This window comes from Ornithorhynchus anatinus, chromosome 4, assembly GCF_004115215.2.
Source record: "Ornithorhynchus anatinus isolate Pmale09 chromosome 4, mOrnAna1.pri.v4, whole genome shotgun sequence".
In the NCBI taxonomy this organism is placed as follows: Eukaryota; Metazoa; Chordata; class Mammalia; order Monotremata; family Ornithorhynchidae; genus Ornithorhynchus; species Ornithorhynchus anatinus.
Window position 1 is genome coordinate 13,563,895 of NC_041731.1, and position 16,437 is coordinate 13,580,331.

The 16,437-nt window shown below is 43.8% G+C and overlaps 1 protein-coding gene across 6 annotated transcripts in view; it reads right to left on the reverse strand.

Moving 5' to 3' along the window:
- Positions 1–16,437, reverse strand: part of EZH2 (enhancer of zeste 2 polycomb repressive complex 2 subunit) — a 72,396-nt gene that overhangs the window by 34,903 nt on the left and 21,056 nt on the right. For 4 of the 6 annotated variants that reach the window (XM_029063135.2, XM_029063133.2, XM_029063132.2 and 1 more), the window contains exon 1: positions 8,163–8,183. The exons of the other annotated variants lie outside the window; for them this stretch is intronic. The gene's annotated coding sequence lies outside the window, so the exon portion shown is untranslated. Of the gene's footprint in view, positions 1–8,162; positions 8,184–16,437 lie in introns of those variants that run through there. 6 annotated transcript variants of the gene reach the window in all.

A 16,437-nucleotide genomic window follows, 5' to 3' on the forward strand; every position in this document is an offset into this window, starting at 1 on the left:
TAAACTTTTATTAACTGACAACGTGCTCAAATTAATTTAACCCTTTATCAAGAAAGGGTTTAACCTCCAAGTATGAAACACACTGGCCAGAGTGCAAAGCTAGGGAGAAAACCGGAAAGTTTTCCCTGCAATCATATTTATTGAGTGCTTACTGTGGGCAGGGCACTGTGTTAAATGCTGGGGAAAAGTACAATATAGTACAGTCGGTCAACACACTCCATGTCCACAGTGAGCATGCAGTCTATAATGTGTAAAACCAATAAAATGTTTATTTTAGAATGCTAATATTATCCCCCTAAATCCACATGGCTGTAGAATTACAATTTCTGAACTGAGAGGGGGAGAGACCACCTACTAGACCAGAAAATGCCGTCTCACTGTCTCCCACCAGCAGAGAGCCTGGCAGTGACCCATAAACCAGGGCTGAGGAGGAGTTCATCTGTCTACCCTTTAACCTAGTGTCTCCCCTTTTGAGGGGCCGGAACAAATTCCTGAAATGTCTTCTTCCTATTTATGAGTACAATATTGAATTGCAATATACTGCATTTTTGCTCTCACCCCATTTGTGTACCGACTCCTAATTTCTGGCACAGGTCTTCGATTTCCTGTGATTTCCTGTAAAAACACCAGGTTTTCACTAGTTTCTCCTCCAGTGATCCCAAAACACATTCCTCCTCAAATCATCCACTCCCACATTATCAGAAAATTGTCTATTATTGTTTGGAACTTAACCCTCTTTCTCCATTGATTTTAATGATTCCATATTTGTGATCCAATTCTCAGCGGAACTTAGTATTTTTACCGGAATAGAATACTTTTTTTTCTAAATGGACTGTTCCCCCTAGTTTACATTTTTAAGGCCCTCGAGTACAGGGATCATGAGCACTAATAGTTACTGTCTCTACCCCAATATTACTTCTACCCCAGAAATTTAAATTGATTTATACAAATGACAAGTTTTGCATAGACAATTTATGCTAGCTCACTGTTCCAAACACAGGTTGGGAGAGCAGAAAAAGTGCTGTTTTTTTTTAACCCACTGGGTACCTCCCGAGGGAAGAATTAACAACAGCAACAACAAAATTTGATGTGTGGGTAAATTTTTTAAACTTGATTTCTAAGGCTTAATTGTCTAAATTTGAGACCCTTTCCTTCAGCTGGAGATTTCTCAACCTTATCTTCAAAATCTCAGAGTATATGATAAAGTGACACACACATAGAAGACAAGAAGCACAGTAACTCCTTGCTTCAGTAATGAGCCAAGCCGAGGTGCCGCATTTTCACCTTCGGCATGAGGGAAAATTTGGGTAGAAGCATTGTGTGTGTGGGGCAATGGGGGCGGGAGGGGAAGGGGATGAGAGGAATCCTGCAATGCACTTGCCACTGGAGGGGGCGAAGGGCAGGGTTAACAGCTTGGATCCATCTCTAGCCCCTTTTTAAGTCCAAGAGGTGTGAAAGACATATGGTGGCTCACCTGCCTAAAAAGTCATGGAGTCAGCACCCCCGACTAGATCCAAATATTATTTTGAAGGACAAAGGGGGAGTACAGAATATTCTTCTTTCTTCCTTTTAAAAACCAGTTCTAGCATTCGTTCTACTCAACTCTACCACAGTAAAATACACCTCCACTGTAACCCTTCTGAGGAAATGTCAGTTCGGGTACTTCCTTACAAAACTCAGCCAGGCAGCTGGAAAATGGGAATTCGAAGGCGAAATCCCTGGCAGCAAAGGTGATGAAATTCCCAGGAGTTTCCACATAAGTATTTAGACAAATATGGTATTCCAGTTTTCCCTCACATAGGCACAAAAACAATACCCTACATTCTCTCGAATTATGTATTGACAAAACTAAGCAACTTGCTGCAATAACACATCAGCACACCCTCATATTTCTTGGCTTCAAAATAGCTCAACAGCCTGTGTTATGCTCCCAAGACAGCTATTTATAAACTGTGAATTTCCTAATGGCGGCTTTCTGAGGACTTTCTTCCACCCCACAAAATGTTAAAGAAAATCAACTGGAAAAGTAATTGCATTTTTCAACTTTCAGGATTATGTGTTACAAATCCAATAATTAATATGGAAAAAGAGACTGAAAGTTCCATTAAAGTTAGGGGTTCTGTTGCTTTCATGAAAAAACAACAACATATCTATCTGACTTAAAAAGCTTAGAGGATGTTAAAGTGCAAAACTGACCCCACGGTCTGTCTGAACTCTAAGAAAGTGTTAGTTGCCCTCTGCCCTGGGAGCAAAGAGTATGGTTTATGCAGGCAAGGACAATTGGGCCAAAACGCCATACACTGATCAGAACTGTACAATACGATGGTGACACAGGTAGTGATAGAGTATCAGAGAAAAAACAAAACCAAAACAACCCTAAAACTAGACCCCAGTACACACCATCCAGGAAGGTAGGAGTTGGGTTCCCCTACTCTCCGCAAAAGCCTCTTGTTCTCAATCAGGCCAAACTCTGGAATGCACCAAAGAGAGAGACTCTTACTTCCACTGTACAAAATCTTGGCCACCAGAAGAGTTACAGTAACAGAAATGTCAGTTAATGAAAGAATGGGGAAGAATAAAATTAAATATGTAGCAACCTCACAAGCTCCAGTGTGCACATAATGTCCCCCTTTTCCATGTAAACCTGGAGGTCTGCGGCAGGGGAGTCTCTCCCCAAAAGCTCCCCTTTCCCGGATTCAACCACTGCTGCAAAGACATGGAGGTTCAGGAAAAAGGGAAACATAAGGGGAGAGGTGACTTTCTGCCCTCCCTCTGCCTGGTCCTGGGCCACTTGGGAAAAGAAGAAATAAACCAAACAGATCCTACCTGACCTCAAGGATCCACAGGGGAACAAATGAGCTTTGGGCCAGGACACAACCAAGTTCAAGTCTTGTTAGAGTGCCCAGATTTCAGCCAAATTGAGAGGATTCTTCAAAACAGAACCTTGCCAGGTTCAGACCAGGCAAAGTTGTGCTGGCCCTTCCACTTTGGTCCTCCTGGATTTTACCCGAGATTATTTTCTGATTTACTGGATGCTGCTTTGGTTTCGCTGGAAGGGAATCCTTGGAAGTGATAACTTTGGTGAACTCATTCAATTCAGGAGTCAACTCTCAATAGAAGCTGGAACAAATGAGTGCTAAATGAGAGCAAAGCCAAACCAAATGTATTCAGGTGGCACAGCCTCACTTTCCTAGACCTCCTTCCCTAATCTGAGAATATTTCTAGATGCTTCGAAGCGGCTTTCCCAAAAAAATTGCAATGTGAAAAATGATCTGCTTCGTTGTTTTACCAAAAGAGGAGCCTAGTGAGTTGCTGTCAAAAGATGGTCCTTGGTTTTAGCATATTTCTTAAGAATAACGAAGGGGAAAAAAAAGAGTAAAGAGCACTGTAGTGAGATAGGGAAAGGATATTAAATCAGAAGTTATTACAGATGCCACTAAGTAGGACAAATATATGTAAAGGAACATGATCAGATTGGAACTAGTCTATAGACAACAAATACAATAAGTCCAGTGTGAAAGCAGATATATATCCGGGGAAGAAATCAGAAGAACGCATATGCAACAGCAGGAGAAAGCTAAGAAGACAATATCAAGAGATTATGAATGAAAGACAGGAAATTACAGTTGAATCTGCACTAAGATAAGACAACAAGAAATCACTAAAGAGTTCTGCTGCCTGCGAAGATGCCATTATGTCATTTATCACACTGAGATAGGCAGGTCCTTTTCCCAAAGTCCTCCAATGGAGCACAACATTTGTGTTTGGGAGAATCCTAGGAAAATGTAACCACATGCAAGACGTCTGAGAACAAGGGGAAAAAAAGCAATTATTCATTTCCTAATTCTTCATACAAGCAATGTGGAATGGATACAATGGGAGTAAAAGAGCTGTCCACAAAATATGAAGAATAAAAGAAAAAGACAGACAATAGTTCATTTCCTTTGGAATGTAAAGGAGCATTGGAATAAAATTAGAAAACTAAAACTCATATTGAATATCAGGTAAAACTTTCTGACATTTAATTCCTCCAGAGAGAGTGGAGAGAAGATAGCACTATCCCTCAGGCTGTAAAACTAGCCTACCTATCGAAGACAAATCGTCTACTAGGACAATAAACGGCAGTGTATATTCCCCAAATGCCTAGTACAGTGCTCTGCACACAGCACAGGCTCAAAAAATACCATCGATCCTGATAGTGAGCGGTTTTTATTTTTCTTCCATGTCTGCTACCATATTGAAATTTTTCATTTTACTTCGCTTTTATTTCTGCTGCCCTAAATATAATGAAAATGAGCATCTGCTTTTATTTCTTTTTCTTTTTCCTCCCAAGGAAAAAAAAACTGTTCATCCCATCAAACTGCCACCAATGGCACTATGGATTCACTCTGCCAGTATCTTCTCTTAGATACCAGCTGTTTGGCAAGAACTTATGCGCATACTATTTCTCAGTCCATACTAATGGTTTCACTCATATAGTACAAATCTTCATCCAAAAGATTTTAATAGACAAAAAGATGTAAAATCCTGAGGAACTCTGAAACCTCACTCTAGCATTTGATTTCAACTGATTTCCACCTGAACGCTCCCACTGTGCTAAGGTGTTCAGAATATATGAATCAGAGTCATTCCACTCTAAAAGCATATATACCACAGTAGGTATTGCTGATGGTATTTGTTTGGATACTAACTGGTATAGGCAGGAAACCATGCCCATAAGGAAGATATTCACTTCACAGACTGCAACGTCACTGACATGACTTTGCTGCCCCAAACTGGCTTTTTTCTAAATTGAATTTTAGTTCCTTGTTATTTAGAGCATTTGATTACAGACTTCTAAAGTAAAATTCGGTAAAGGTTTTTCTCTCTGTGATTTTTCAATGAACTGTACTAGTAATTTTCCATGGATTCATAATACTTTCGATTTGTATAACTTCTTTTATTTTGCAATACCGCTCTCATTTTCTCCCCAGAATATCTTTGTGAGACACCAAATGGTAGGCAATATTATTTCCACAGAGGAGGAACTTGAGGTTCAGAGAGGTTAACTGGCTCTCTCAAGGCCACACAGCGGGCTAATGGCAAAGCTGAGACTAGAAGCAGCACTGACCGATTAACTGCCCAGCACCGTTAGCCACAGCATCTCTTCAGCCAAATCCAACACAAATGAACACATTAACACTTTCCTTGGCACTCGCATATGGGTCCAATTTATTTCTGCCCTCTTGAATTGTGAATACTTTTATGTTTTTCTCCCCCACTAGAATGGAAGCTTCCTGTGGGCAGTGAACATGTGGCCTAGTGGAAAGAGCACAGGCCTGGGAGTCAGAGGACTTGTGTTCTAATCCCGGCTCCGCCATTTGTCTACTGTGTGATCTTGGTCGAGTCACTTCGCTTTCTCTGGGCCTCAGGTCCCTCATCTTCAAAATTGGGGATTCAATAGCTGTTCTCCCTTCTACTTACACAATGAGCCCTATAGGGCCTGATTCTCTTGTATCTACCCCGGCACTTCGCAGATAATAAAGCGCTTAAGAAAATACCAGTTATTAGTAGTAGTAGTACTTCCTAAGCACCCAGTACAGTGTACTGCACCAAGGAGGTGCTCAATAAATTATGCTACCACTTTCACTAGAATCTGGGTCACCTGGTTCCCAGCTCCATTTCTTCTTCTATGCCACACTACATGAGGTATTTTTGTTTCTTGAATTGCCTCTCCAACTAGGCTGAGGGCAATTAAGGACGCCTGAGAAAAAGGACCCTAACCTCACGGGTTTTACAGAAAATGGGAAAGATGAGCATATGCACAAAATAATTACCAAGCTTACAAATATGTACCAAAGAAGTAGTGGTTAATGATATGACTCAGGCAGCTGGCTGGGGTTAGTTAGGGTTTTTAAGGAGGGGAGGGGCAAAGAGGCTCTTGGCCCTGGCTTGTTTCCTCTCTAGCTCCTTCTCCCCCCACCACCCATCAAGAGGGCCATCCACAAGGCCCCAGGATGTCTCTTTCTAGTGGACAGAGGAGGGAATCCATTGGGAACCTTACTGCCATCCCTCCTGATCCTGAGGTGCGCTCTGGGCCACAGGGATTTAAACTGCAGCGGGGTACCGCTAGGCATCTTGCTCCTCCGCAGCCGAGCAAATCCAGCGGGAACCATGTCACTTTGCCAGCGTGACATCCAGGGACCTCGGCATTCTCCTTGACCAGACGGTCAAGTTGCCCACAAGCCCCCAGGCCCCCGGGACCTATACCAGCACTCCCCCACACCACCAGGGAACCTCCATTCCCACCCAGCTTGCGCCAACCACTCCAGCCAAAATAGGAAAAGTTGCCGCTCCTATCGCCATCACTGTGGCTGTGGGACTCTGAGCCAGGAGGGGCCTGAAATTCCGCTCCCCGAGCCTCACTACCCTACAGGTCTTTGATTTTACTTTGTGTGTTTGTCCGTGATTTTATGTTGCATTAGCATTTTGTTTCCTCTCTCCTTACGTGTCTGTCCTCCATCTCAACTTTTAGATTGTGAGCCCTCGGAGGTCTAGGGACCGTATCTAATTTCCACCTGGGTATTCTTTCCCAGCACTTAGCACAGTGCTCTGCACACAGTATGCATTTAATAAACACTATAATGTCTACTACCACTCCTGCAGGCGGCAGGGTGAAGAGTGTGAATAACTGCTTGCAAATGGCAGAATCAAGACTTCCAGGCTGGTGAGATCAGCTTTGGTTGATTGGAGGGCACTAGTCAGGGTTAGTCAGGAAAAGAGGTTCACCAGATAAAAAGAAGCCCAGCTGGTGGGAAGCCTTGAATTTCAGAGAATGGTATTTTCCAAATCCTGTCAGCAACAGGGTCTACTTATAGGGCCCACAGGATGCTGAGGACAACAGTGGGATGCTACAGTAATAACCTGGAAATTCAACTGGTCCCCAATTTGCACCTGGACAAAACAGTTTTTCCCATCATTCTTCCCAACGTCTTGTTACCACTGTCAGAGACAAAATAACGGGCTGGCTGGCCCAGTGGCCCGCTCTCGTAATGGCATTTATCTGCCCTTGTTTCTCAATCTAGCTGCCCATGTCCCCCCACCCCCGGACCCATCACGTTTTTCAAATAGAACAAAATAACTCTAGCTTTTTCAAGGAGAATACACTTCCCACCAGAGAAATCTGCAACAACAGAGACTTAAAATGCATTTTATATCACGGATGTGACACAACCTTAAATTGAGTTTCAAATAAAAGGGCCCAGGTTAAAAAAAATAATAATGATGATTTGAAGTTCCCTGTTCAATTAGAGTAGCACTCAATTTAAGGACTAATGACCACAGTAAAAGTGGACTTGTACAACCATGTTCTCCATCTATCACTGTCTGGGAAGATTTAAATTGCTTTCTTTTTTATATGCTGCCCAAATTAAATCTACGTACTGATACTGTTCTTTAGGAGTCAAATTTAGCTTTCTACATTTTTAAATAAATTGACTAATTTTAAGCTGGGTTAAAAAAAACACTATTTTGCCTACATTTAGATAATTACTGTATTCAGGATAAACCGGTCATCCTTAATAGGCATCTCAGCTACAACAGTGTTTTCATTATGTGATTTGGACACAAACCAATCAATCATTACTATACATCGAGAGCCTACTGTGACAGTGAGAGAAGCAAAGGGGTAAACTGTTCTGCCAGGGATGACCTAAATAATATTGGAATTTGCAATCAAAAAAAGTCAGTCATGTTGGTCAGTCAAGTTGGTATCCCTGAACCAACTATCTCTTAGACCACTAATTCCTACTCAACCAATGGTTTCTATTGCACAATTTTTCCCACAACATGAGGTTCTACTACTGCACTAAGACAGAAATGACCATTTTCTATCTCCCATTTATATTTAGTTGAACACAGATTCATTACATTTGATGGCGGAAACGGCGGGATTTTGAATGGAGGTCACCATGCTTTAAATCGCCTTTATATTCCCTAGAATTTACCTGAATGACCAGAAAACCATAAACCATTCTACCAAGACTTTCAAAGGTTGAAAAGAACTAGGATTATGAGTGGTTACAGGCATAAGGAAAGTGAATCTGCTCTTTCGTGTGTTAAAAAATGTATTTACCCGATGCTTTAAACAATAACTAAGCAGGTGGAATCTATCCTAGCCTCACCTGCTTTCTCCAGAGATGTGTGGGCACATCATATGGCCTCTTCTGGCATTCACTCCCAGAAAATCTTGGCTCCCATCTCTTCAAAGCCTAAAGTGGTTGCTCAATAGAAAAGGCAGCTTTCTCAGGAAAAAAAAATCAAGCTCCACCCCGCCCAGGCATCCCACTACAGTAATGATTCTCAGGGATGCTACCAGGGATGCACTCACCCTCAGAGTGTGCTGGGACTAGCCCAGAGTGCCAATATTAATACTACTCCTAATAATAATTACTGTTATTTGTTAAATGCTTACTATCTGCCAAATGCTGGGGTAGATACAAGCTAATCAGGTCGGATCTAGTCGCTGACCCCCATGGGGCTTTACAGTCCTGCTTACATGGGGCAGGAGAGCAGGTATTTTATCCCCATTTTATAGATAAGGAAACTGAGGCAAAGAGAAGTTAAGTGACTTCCCCAAGAGTACAGAGCAGGCAGGCTGTTTAGAGTAGCCTGGCCTAGTGAAAAGGCCCGGGTTTTAATCCTGACTCTGCCACATTCTGTTGTGTGACCTTGGGCAAGTCCCTTCACTTCTCTGTGCCTCAGTTACCTCAATCTGAAAAAGAGAAATTAAGATTATCAGCCCCACCTGGGACATGGACTGTATCTAACCTGATTACCTTGTATCTACCCCAAAACTTAGAACAATGCCTGGCACACAGTAAGTGCTTCATGAATTCGACCAAAGAGGGAGGAGGGCAGAGCCAGGATTAGAACCCAGGATTTCCAACTCCTAGCCCAGTGTTCTTTCCATTAGGCCACCTAATCCTAGCCCCTAAGTAGTAAATCAATCAAAAGCACTTATGTACACACTGTGTGATCTAAGAGCACTGATCTAAGCATGTGGGAGAGGACAACAGAGGTCGAAGATATAAACCCTGCCTCCTAGGAGTTTACAATCTAAACAGGGAGACAGACACAAAATAACTTACAGATGGGAGGACTTAAATTAACTATGTTAAAAACTGCCATAGCAAGTTGTAATAGCGTAAGTGATACGGTGATAGTTGGGAAAAGAAAAATAGATCAGCAAAAGCCTCCTGGAAGAAAGAGGTAGGGTTTCAGGAGGTCTTTGAGCTTTGGGGGTTTGACGGATGAGTTCTGGGAAGAAGGAAAGAGGTGAATCAGAGGTCAGAGGTGGTAGAGTAGAGAACGAGGCCCAGTGAGGAGTGCCTGAGAGGAACAGAGTGCGACTTGGGAGTGGAAAAGAAGAAGAGCTGACGGACTGCCTTAAAGCAAATGGTCAGGAGTTTCTACTCTTGATGCCGAGAAGGATGTGTTCAAACACGGGTGATCCTAAGAGAGGTTTCTCCTGTTAGGACTAGGGAAGAAGGAGAGAATGATTTCCTTATTGATGTGGAAATCCAAGATGAATTTATCAAGGCAATCCGGGTGTGCTGACTGTGATCTTACCCTTGAAAATTCTGGTACAAAGGAGGATGCTCCAGGCCTAAACTCATTGATATGTCAAACTGAAGTGACTTTCACCTGGGAAAAGGCTTTCCAAGGGAAGCATTCCTGAATGCAGCTGTGCATGGATTAAAAAGTAATATTAATGAGGTGAGACGCAACACTGAAGAGAACAGAGGACAGTTCTGATTTGGGGATACGGAAACCGTCTGAATAAGCCAGATGACTGAAAAAGCTTCCTCCCTCTCCAAGAGACACCAAGTTCAGATCTCCCTGCAGGACAAGGGGCGCCAAAGCCTAGGAACAGGTGGCCTGGAGCTCCAAGCCATTAAGGGCTCCAGTGACCAAGGAGTGGCCCTTTTCTTCTCCTTCCTCTCCCTTAGAGAAGTCCCATACCTTGCAAGAGCAAACGATGCAGAACAAGAAAGAGGTTCTCTTTAGATCCTTGAGAAAAGAAGTCTGGGTTAACTTAGACCAAAATTGGGTGGTCCTGCTGAGGACTATTCCCTCCATAGAACCATCTTTACCATTGTAATTTTTGTTTAAATTTATCCTGCTATTCTTTCCTCCCTTTCTCCCCACCACTTACATTTGGATATCCCTGAGGTCTGAATCAACACCTATAAATTTCCCTTAGTATTGTTTTCAACACTGTAAGCCCTTGATTCTATTTATTGCTATTGTTCTTGTCTGTCCGTCTCCCCCCATTAGACTGTAAGCCCAAAGGGCAGGGACTGTCTCTGTTACTGATTTGTACATTCCAAGCGCTTAGTACAGTGCCCTGCACATAGTAAGCGCTCAATAAATACTATTGAATGAATGAATGAAATGCCATTATTGCTACCACCCCCACCTTTGATGAGCACACTATGCATCTGCCTTAAGACGAAAACCCGGAAAACCAAAACAAGGTTACTTTTACATTAAATCCGCCCAGGTGGACTAGACATTCTAGAATGGTCGATACTGAACACTCTTAGAGGGCCACCACTCTAGACTGACAGAAAGAGAAACAGAACCACCTCTCTATCATCTGCTAATCTTTTACTGTCTAGCTCTGCAGGAAGATCCCAGCTACCTGATCGATCGTGCAAGCCCAGTCTAGCCAACTCTACTTGTTTAAGAACCAGACCAGAAAAGAGCAAACATACGTGGGTCCACCTAGCCTGCTCAGATCTAAAAGCGGCCCACTAGGTTTGCTTAAGTTATTCCCGTCCTGCTTCAATTAGAAGTGTCCAGACCCTCAGAGCTCCAGGCCCAGGCATTACCCTTCTAATTCCTTTGGGTTTTTTGTTTTTTCAATTAGAGATACATACCAGAACGACTGCAGGTGGGAGGTGGGGCATTCTGGTAGAGATGTGTCCCTGGAGTCACTTACGGGTCGGAGACGACTCGAAAGCTTAAGACAAGACATTTCCCCAAGAAACTGTTTATAGAGAGGAAGGCTCCCTCTCCTTTGGGTGGCATTTTAACCCAGCAGGAGCATAAGGTGAGCACAGAAGTAAAATAAGAGACATTCCTTTTCCTAATTATAAGGTTACTGAAATCAAGTTTCTACTAATGTTGGCTTTGCATAACCAAACAGAAATACCATTCTCACACGCTCTCTCCCTTTATATGTGTTTGCTACTTCTGGTTTATCTCTTTGTGTATGGTGACAGCAAGGTCTAGTACAAAGACTAGTATGGGTGTGGGAGTCAGAAGGCCCTGGGTTATATTTGTAAATCTGCCACTGGCTTTCTATATGGTTTTGGATAAGTCAATTAACCCCTCTAGGCCTCAGTTCCCTCACCTCTACAATGGGAACACCGGTGCCAGACTATCTCACAGGAATGGTGAATGGGTAAGAAAGGCAACTGATGCCGAAGCTTTTAAAAATGTAAAAATGTATACAAGCTTGGAAAATTATACGGCATTATTTTTTGCAGCAGTGTTGGGCTAGTACAGAACTCATATAAGAACTAAAACTAGTAATAAGGGAAGCAGGAAGAGAAAAAGGAGAAGGAAAGATCTGAGGGGGAAGAGGAAGGTGAAAAGGCACTTGAGACTGCATCGCTTACTTCTGTGAACTCTCTCTCTCTCTACAAAGAATAGGCACTCGATACCCTCTGCCATTCCTGTGAATCCATTCAAAGCAATTCTTCCAGGTCCAACCTGACTCTGCCCAGTCCCTCCTCCTTTTAACTCTCCCAGCATTCCTGATAATACTAATTGTGACCTTAGTTAACTTATTTACTCCGCGACAACCACTATACTAGGTGTTGGGGTAGATACAAAATCATCAGGTCAGAAACAGTCCCGATTCCACACAGACTTTGCAGTCTAAGAATGAGGAAGAACTGGTATTTAATACCCATTTCATAGATGAGAAAACTAATATACAGAGCAGTAACAAGGTCACACGGCAGACAAGTGGCAGAGACTGAATTAGCACACAAGTCCTCCAACTAACTCCCCGGCCCGGGGCTCTTTCCACTAGGCCACCACGCTTCTCGAGTTGTCTAGGATAGGTATGTAACAGCACTTTTTTGAGCACTTATTGTGTGCAGAACACCCTACTAAGCACTTGGGAGAGTACAATACAACAGAGTTGGCCGCTCCCTTCCTGTCCACATACTTGTTCTTCCTCCTATTCCCCCTTTATATCAACGATTTATGCCCGCCTGCCTCCCCCAAGTTTAGACTGTCAGCTCCCTAAAGAGATCATGTCTTTTGCTTCTGGTGAATGCTCTCAAGTGCCCTGCACCCTTTTAGGGGCTCGATACAGACTACTGATTGACTCTGTACTGGAGTGACAGCATCTCTCCAGATGATGGCAGATTAACTGAACTTTGATTCTTCACTCTAAAGGGTGGAAGCTATGCTAAAATTAGTGAAATGTTGTTGCACTTGTGCGACAGCGCGATGAGAGGGTGTATAGATTCATATACAATCTTTTAGGGAGACAGCTTCAGTCTGAAACTCAGACAATATGGCACGGCAGTGCAAGGCAATCAAAAGAAGGGCTGACTCTCTTGAGAAGGAACTTCAAGGAGATCAGGGGACGAACTGACAACTGAAAACGGCAAACAACAAAACACCAAAGCACCACATTAAACAATTCCTTTGTGAGTCAGGACTGTTGATCCTGTAATCGCTTGTTTAGCCACACGAACATCCAGAAGTAACCTTCATCAAGTGTGCCATCAACTCTAAATACAACTCTTTGGCCTCCGCATTTCAGTAGATGGCTCTGGCGCCTTCAATCTGCTACGACCCAGGCTTCAATAAGCATCCCTTTTGATAGAGTCGTGAGGATCCTGCCAAGAGTTGTAGCTGCTCTGCATGTTTCTCTGCAGGAAGCTCTTTCATCTCAGAATCATTCTCATTTTCTGAATCCTGGCATTTTCCTTGGACAGGCCCCCTCGGTCTTAGAGACTAGCTGGGAGAGAGAGCATCTCGGAGACACAACTAATCAGAGGTCACCTTCGTTGGCCGAAGCACAGGGTGCTTTCTTGCCCTAACAGGCTGTTCTGGTGTTTTTCTAAATGTCTTGCATGTGTCTTGGTTTTCCAGGAGTTTGACATTTGGCTGCTGGACACTTTGAAGGTCTCTTTAGGATACACCAGCTTTATCTTTCAAGTTTTTAAATGCACCAAGCAATGGTCAAACCAGCAATCAGGGGTGAGCGGAGCCAAAATAATATCAAACGGCGGTATTAATTGAGAACCTATTGAATATTCAGCACTACCTTAAGCGGTGGGGAGAGAATATTACTACAGCCAGTGGAAAGAGCATGGGCCTGAGAGTCGGAGGACCTGGATTCTAAACCCAGCTCCGCCACGCGCCTGCTGTGTGACCTTGGGCGAGTCGCTTCAGTTCTCTGTGCCTCCGTTACCGTCATCCGTAAAATGGGGATTAAATCTTCCCTCCGACCTAGACTGTGAGCCGTACGTGGGACAGGACTGTGGGCAACTGAATTATCCTGTATCTATCCTTGTGCTTAGTACACTGCCGGGCACATAGTAAGCGCTTACCAAGTACCATAAAAAAAGGTAAAAGTCCCGGTACCTGCCTTAAGAGTTTATACACATCTGCTTAGAGCACGGCAACAATCTAAGATACCTTTCTCCTGTTGAGTTAAGTGAAAAACCGAGAGTGATTTAGACGCGGCGCTTGGCACCCTCACTAAGCCATTTTCGAGCCTGGGTTGTCTGATTAGTTTTCGATACGTTTCATTGTCACACTGCACTGAAATCTCCTGTGAAAATCAGCTTGTCAGATATTATGTTACTAGAAGTCTGCCAGATCTTTAAAGAATCTGTCTCCTTGGCGGGGTGGGAGGATCCGGGGGGGGGGGGGGGGGTAGGGAGGAAGGTTTGCAACTAATGAATGTGGCCAACCACTTCCAGGTAGGCGCAGAGTTATTAAATAATTCCTTATGCTCCTGGACAGCCCCAGATACCTATTTATCCTTCCACACGTAAATCCTTCCCAACACACTCACTGCACAGGCAAACACACACACGTACGTACTGCATCCGCAGCAATCAGTACCACTTCCTTTTCTCTTTTACGCAAGAACACACTCCAGATTCTTGTAATTCGATACCACACAACAGAAAGGAGATCTTACCTGCACTCCGACTCCGATTCCCACCCTCCTCCAGCGGAAACATTAAAGGTCAGAAGCTATTTGGCTGGGGTGGCCCGACTGGAGCAAATGCAGCAGAAGCGGACAGGCCCGGGTAGCTCACACCCGAGACCCAGGTTGAAGAATCATGCTAGAACAGGATCTGGATTGCGGGGGGGGCAGCCAGTACAGTCTTACTGTATCTCTCAATCGGCATCAACCAGTACCGTTTAAATACTTTGAATCTGTTGCCCAAATCTGTGAATTGGCATGCCTGTCTGAGAAGTCTGCTGACCAGTGGAGAGACAGTAGTATGAGGGAGGGCAGCAGTATATCTGTAATTTGACTTATTTCTATTACTGTCTGGCTCCCCCCATACACTGTATCCTCGCTGTGGACAGGGAATGTGTCTGTTAGATTGTTGTACTCTCCCAAACTTAGTACAGTGCTCCGCACACAGCCAAAGCTCAGTAAGACTGACTGACCTACTTCGCAATTAGAGGAAAATGTGTTTTGCTGCATCTCATATCACTCCGTGATAGAGTGTAATTTAGACTCCAGGGCTCACTGCATCAGTTCTGACTTTCATCAACTTTTATATTGATTAATTCGAAATTTGAAGTGATCCAGGCAAGTGCCAGGCCCTGGAATTTTTCCATTACTACCTTAGGCTTTCCCATGGTCTAAACACTTACCCGCCAAGTAAGGAGGATCCCTTCCTCTAGAAGGGAATCATAAAAAACTTTTGGATAACTTCCTAGCAGCAGGCTGCGACCTACACATTAAATTCGAAACTTGAAATCAGGCAAGTGACATGACGCTAACAATTATTTTTTTAATCAAAAATGGAACGAATTAAGCGCAAGGCACTGAAATTACTGGATGGCACTTTGATAAGGCCAAGCTACATGAAAAGCTCTAGCTTTGCAAATGACCACCATCTATGGCTTTAGAAGGCTTTTGGCCCACGGCACCTAAAAATGCACTTCCTCCGGTCGGATTTTCCTTCCTAGTTTATCGATAGTTTATCGATCATAAAGCCACCTCTGTGCCCGTGCCGGTTTCTCCCACTAGGGGGCACCGCACCGACCTCTGGCGAGGCCAACGGGCCTGGGCCGAGATAGCAGAGGGAAGAAAATGAGATTTGAAAACAACAAATCCAAAGAAATATGGGCAGGATGCGCAGAAAAGTCCCAGCTTCGGCAGGTGACGAGAATTATGAAGAGACGGAATGAGGAGAGGGGATGGGGAAGAACAAAGAGAGGATAAAAAGTGCCACGATAATGAGTTGGATGACGATGGTGATGATGACGATAGAGTGTGAGAATACAGGAGAAGTAGCAGGAGTCTGTCTCAGTACAGACGATAAAGGAGCTGGAGCATTAGTAGGCTTTTCTATAGGTTTCTCTGCCTCCCATTTACCACCCCATTTTCCCCTTCACTTCTTCCCTCAGTCAGTCCTCCAGCTCCTAACTCCAGGCTCTTCCTCGAAATCCAGACCTAACGGGGCCAAGCAGGCGAGGTGGCTCATAAGACTTTATTTTCTCAACTTGGCCTGCTACTTGTACCAAGTAAGGCAAAGAGAAATTTCTGCCATAATGTTGACTCTGAAATGATATAAAGCAGCATGGACAAGAAGGTCTCCTGAATATCTGGGGATCGAAACAGCCTGTGTCTTCATCGTTCCCGGGATTTAATTTACGAACCTTCTACTTCATCCAGAGCATGGTACTAAACAATTGGAATATAAAAGTATCTTACAATCATGCATTCAATCGTATTTACGGAGCGCTTACTGCGTGCAGAGCACTGTACTGAGCGCTTGGGAGAGTGCAATATGGTGCTCTGCACATAGTAAGCGCTCAATAAATACTACTGAATGAGTAATCAGGCAGATTCCGGGCCCACAGACGAGCTTATCTGTTTCTTCAAAGGCACTGTATTGGACTCTGAGCCCAGAGAGGGGCACGAGTGAGATCATACAAGGCACATTAACTGCTCATTTGTCATTTATCACAACCCTGATTTTCTTTACCTGTGAGCACCCTAAAGGATGCTGAGCGACGCACAACTAAGGGCATCTGAAACCCACCTCATCCAGTTTTCCTCATGCTTGGATTTTAAGAGGGGGAATTTCCTGAGTAGGATTCAACAAACTATAAACCTTTAGCTCATGGGTGCACTGCCCACGTGCGTCCTTTCAAGCCACTCCCAGTGGC